Genomic DNA, 5525 nt, shown 5'->3' with positions numbered 1-5525 from the left:
AGACTCCTTCCGAGGGATTTTGGGAAGAGTGAGTCTCATGGGGAATTAGAAGAGGCCAGTCAGATGGGCTAGGAGGCGGGATTTCCTTATGAGGCCAGCAGGTCCTGCTGTTGAGGGCAAGGGGAACCGACCAGATCTGAATAGGCAGATGATGGTTGACGTGTGTTAGGTGAACAGGTGACTCCTGTAAGTGCACGCTGACGTGGGTTTAGCGTTGTGATGTGGGCTGGGCCTCTGGAGTGGCCTCCGTATGCACACTAACTGTATCAGGCGTGAAGGGTATGGGAATGAACTCAAGGATTACCCCGGCCTTGGAGCTGAGGCTGTGCCTTTGCACCCCAAGCGTCAGGCCTCCCCACCCCCACAGCCGTGAGGCAGCTGCATGATTCCCATGCACCTGTCAAGTGCCGGAGAGGAGAACCTGGGTGGTTATGTTATTTTTCCCACCGAGTATCAATAACTCGTAAGAAAACCAGTCAGTGGAGGAGCACGTGCAAAGGCTAAACGTTGCTTCTGAAATGAGAAGCGAAAAATTTAACTCGTTGGGGAATAAAGACGAGGAAGATGACTTTTGAGAAAATAAGAAAATCAGGTTTCGGTGTTGGCCGTGGTGATGGGCCGGGAGGTGGAGGGATTGCTCGTGGCCTCTCGGTTACTAAAGCAAACATCACTGTTCAGCACTAATCTTGTATGAACTCCCAAGGGGCAGCATTGCAGGGCTCAGGAAAGAGCCTGCTCCTTCTCCTCTGCACCACCAGGGCCTCCAGCCCCGCCCCCCACCCTGCAAGCACTCATCCCTGCCACTCCGTCTCCCTGGCAATGCATGTAGGTAGGCAGCATCAGTCACCCTACAGATCACAGAACTGGGGAGGAGGCCTGTGTCGGCCTTGGAAGGGGGCTCTGGGCCATTTGACCATGGAATATTGGGGTTTAGAATTGGGGGCACATGCTCTGGGACTTGGGGAGCATCCTCTCAGCCTAGTGAACCCCACCCAAGGCAGGGACCCTGGTTGCCCAGGTAGAAGGTGGGACTGGGGGATCTCCAGATTTCCATTCTTGGTCCCTTTGTCTCCGGTTCCATGTCTAGTGCTCCCTGAGCCAGGCCTTCCCAACTCAGGGCCAAGGAATAGCCCGAGACTGACCTAAGCTTCGTTTTTCTCACACCTGGTGGCTAAGTCCTTGAGGATTTTTGCCAAATCCAGCAGCTTTGGCCTTGGCACAGGATGTGTGTAGTGAGGGGAATGTAACTCAGCCAGTGCTCGGTCAAGGCGAGGTGGGGCATGTCTGACACCTCAGTTTCGGAGACAGCATGCCAGATTGTAGACAGGTTCGTTTGCCAGCCTGGAGTTCTGCTTAGGGTTTCGGCAGGGCCTCTTCGCTGGCTGTGACTGGCCAGGAACTGGGAGGGAGGTAGCGGTTCCACGTGTGGTGGGGAGCTCCGGGCCCACTCAGCAAGTTCCTTGCAAGGTCCAAATCAGTGAGCAGGGAGGGGCACCAGGGAGTTGCCAAAGGCTTGAAATTTTGGGGAAAGAAAGCACAAAACCCGACAAGGGCATCGGTTTCCGGGAGAGGTGACGTGTAGCCTTGGACCGGGACTGGGCTGAGTTTTCCCAGCATCTTGTATCTGGTTCGGTGACCAACGTGTACAGCCTCTTCTGCGGTGCGCGCTCTGAAGTGGAATCCAATTAACCTTTCGCGGTATTTCAGCCGGAAAGCTCGTTATGTCCCACCTAATTTGGCCGTTGTCACGATGCTAATAGATGATAGCATTTTTTCAGGGACCTAATCGTCATTGTGTTTTTACAGCCTGGCAATTAACCTCTCCCGTTTCACTGCAGCCCAGAAGTCTGGAATCTCCAGGTGGGGCTCCTCGTCACACCTCGCCTTGCTTCTGAGCCGGACCCCTCAACCTCTGTGAGCTGGTTCTGCAGGTGCCCGGACCCATCCCCCGCATCTCCTCCTCAGTGCGTTGACAGCAAAACAACGGTGAGGCATCAATAACAAGAATGTCGGTTTCAAAACATTACAATCACTTTTCTCTATGAAATGCTTTTCTTTGGAAGAGGTAGAGACTCTACTTTGCCAGTAATTTAAAAATATGTATTTCTGGGAGATTGGGGTATTCCAGTTATAAATTGCTATGTATCAAATCATTCCCAAACGTTAGTGGCTTAAAACAACAGTATTCATTTTATGGTTACCGTATCGATTCGCCAGAGCTTCCGTAACAAAGTACCACAGACCGAGAGGCTGAGACAACAGACATTTATTTTCTTGCTGTCCCGGAGGCCAGAAGTCTGAGATCAAAGCATGGGAAGGGTTGGTTTCTGCCCTGTGCTTGCTCCTTGGCTTGTAGACAGCTGTCCTGTCCCTGAATCTTCACAGAGTCTTCCTTCCCTGAGTGTGTGTCTGTGTCCTCATCTCTTGGTATAAGGACACCAGTCATACTGGTTTAGGGGCCACCTAGCGACCTCATTTTAACTTAATTACTCCCTTTAAAGGCCCTTTTTTCAAATACAGTCACATTCTGAGGGACTGCGGCTTTGGACTTCAACTTATGAGTTTGGGTGGGACACAGTTTAGCCATAATAGTCATGAACGTACAGTTTGGATGGAGGTCAGCAGATGACTCCTTTCTGCTCCACAGCTTCTGGGATGACTAGACAAGTGGGAGCTGGAGCAACGGGGGCCGCCTAGACTTCTCCGTTGTTTCTCTCCCTATGTGCCCCCTCCAGCGCTGGCTGTTTCTAGAAGAGCCTGACTTCTTACGTGCTGGATCAGGTGGCCAAAAAGCTAGGCAGATGCGGCAGAGTCTTCACACCCCAGGCTGAGCAGTTACCGCTGTCCGTCCTCCTCCTTCTTGCCTCTGCCAGCCCCGCCTGGGTGCTTCTCACCTTCGCTCGCTTGCTTCTCCCTCCTGACTGGCTCTGGTGCCCTGATCTCTCAGTGCACCCCACCTCTTTCGGTTGGTTCAACCAACATTTCTAGAATGGCCCTTGCAGGCCAGGCACAGTGCTGGGGCCCAGGGGTGCACAGATGGTTTCTGTCCTTGACCAGCTCAGGGTCCAGGATCCACAGACTTTCAACATGTTAAGGAAATTCCGTGGAGGACAGGAAGCGGCCTGGGGAGGGGTCTGTGGACAGTTCGCTGCCCAGAACCCTAGTGCCGTGTGGAGTTCGCCAGGCAAAGACCTATGGAGAGGGCTTGCTGTTGGCCCAGGGCACAGGCTTGACCGAGGCAGCGAGGTGTGTGGACGCTCAGGGCATTGCGCAGTGGGGTTCTGGAGGGAGGGATGTGGGTGTGAGTTGGCAATGTTGAGTCATGGGGGCCAGAAGGCAGCTCGGGGGATGGCTAGTGCTGTCCTGGGACTCCAGACCCCAGGCAGGTACCCAGAAGGCAGACAAGGCTGGCTGTTAGTTTTGTTTTACACACATGGCTCTGGGGGTTGAGAGGAGGGACTTGGTGACGGGGGCCGCCAGACGCCGAGAAATCTGTTGGGAGATTCTTGAGAGACTCCAGGTCATTGCGAGTGGGACCTAGGGCAGTGGTCATAGCCACGAGAGAAGGGAAAGATCTGAGGAATGTTTTCGAGCTAAACTGGCAGGGCTTGGCCACTGGCACGTGTGTGTGTGTGTGTGTGTGTGTGTGTGTGTGTGTGTGTGTGTGTTGGGGGTGGGTCTAGGACCCTACCGTCTTGTCCACTTTCAGCCAGACGTTCCTTCTGTTTGTCCTGTCCACTACTGCTGCTGTCTTCTCGAGTCTGTTCTTTCTGGAAGAGTCCCTCTGGCCCCGGCTGCCATGCTGTCCCCTTCAGCTGAAACCTCCCCTCTGCAGGACACCTGTCCTGATTCTCAGAGACAAGAGGCCGATCCACTCACCAGGAAGTGGCTCTTCACCCTAGCTTCCCACTAGTTTAATTAGCCCCTTGTTGCATCCTTTCTGCTTTAATTTAAATTTACAATCATTTAATTTACAATTCCGTGTGTGTTAAAAAAAAAATACTTATTCCGATAGAGAAATTCATTCCAAGTGGTTTATTTATTAATTTTGGGGGGTGGGGGAGGTTTATTGCTTCTTTTATTTTTTCTAAATCACCTTTATATTTTAGAATAATTTTAGATTTACAAAAATAGTAAAAACAGAGTCCCCATATACCCCTCACCCATTTGTTTCGGGTAGCATTCTCTTACATTAGCATGGCACATTTGTCAAAATGAAGAAATCGACCCTGGTGCCTTAGTATTAACTAAACTGCAGGCTTTATTTGAACTTCACGTGCGCTGGCTTTACTGCCTTGTTTTCTGTTCTAGGGTCTCATCGGTGTCGGGTGCTGTGATACTCCCAGTCGTCACGCCTCCTCGGTCTCCTCCCGTCTGTGACCGCTTCTCAGTCTTTCATCGTGCCTCCTGATCTTGACATTTTCGAGGGGTACTGGTCAGGTGTTTTGTGGAAAGGCCGTCAACTTGGGTTTGTCTGAAGTCTTGCTCATTCAGCTGAGGTTGTGGGTCTAGGGAGAAAGACTGCAGAGGCGAAGTTTGCGTCTCGTTCCGTTGTCTCCGGGGCACGTGGCATCCACGTGGATGATGGGGCCCCCGTCCCTCGGTCACGTGGTGTTTGCAAGGTGTCTCCACTAGAGAGTTACTTTTTCACTCTCGCCCTGGTCTAATTTTTGGGAAGTGATGCAATTCATGGGTTTTAAAATGCAGGATGTTGTTACTTCCTTCTGTCTCCAGGGTCTCCATGCGGAGCTTGGTGATGGGTGTCACTTAAGCAGTCATACTCCTGGTCTTAGGTTCTAAGTGAATTGAGGGCGATTATAGCATCTTTTGAGCTCCAGGTGGTCCTGAGTCACGTGTAGCTATGTCCTCCACAGGGGACATGGCGATTATAGCATCTTTTGAGCTCCAGGTGGTCCTAACCAAGCACTGAGTCACGTCTAGCTATGTCCTCCACGGGGGACAACGTGACATGATGTATATAGGTCACGAGCCTCATAGTCAGAGCTGGCTTCCCTATTATTCACTGTGTGATCTAGAACAAATGACGTAACCTTTCTGGTCAGTTTCCTTCCCTTTAAAATAAGATCTCTATAACCCCTGAGGGCAGCTGAATCGAAGTTCGCCTCTGAACTGGGGGAATTACTATTTGAAGTACTATCTGAATTGGGTGAATATTCCTTGTTTTCCATCTCTGCAGTGGGAGAAGCCATTCTGAGGCAGAACTGATTTTCTTAATATTTCTTCCCTGTTGCTGTCCAAGCACCTACATCTACTTATCTTTAAAATAGACACCCCTCATGATAACCTGCGTTAACATTTTGTCTTTGAATATTTTGCCTTCACGTTTCCCAGACATCCACATAAAGGGTCTCTGTGGTTTTGGTTCGTCATCTGATCTGGATGTAAAGGAGGGTCCCAAGACCCAGATGTCTATCTGAATGTGGGAGGATGACAGGTACCCTCCAAGAGGACACAGAAGGAAGCTTCCGGGCCCAACGTTGAGAGTGAAGGTTCTAGAGAAACAC

Source organism: Pteropus alecto, unplaced genomic scaffold (genome assembly GCF_000325575.1).
Source record: "Pteropus alecto unplaced genomic scaffold, ASM32557v1 scaffold11, whole genome shotgun sequence".
In the NCBI taxonomy this organism is placed as follows: Eukaryota; Metazoa; Chordata; class Mammalia; order Chiroptera; family Pteropodidae; genus Pteropus; species Pteropus alecto.
The sequence above is the reverse complement of the archived record's forward strand: the minus strand, read 5'-3'. Positions refer to the sequence as shown.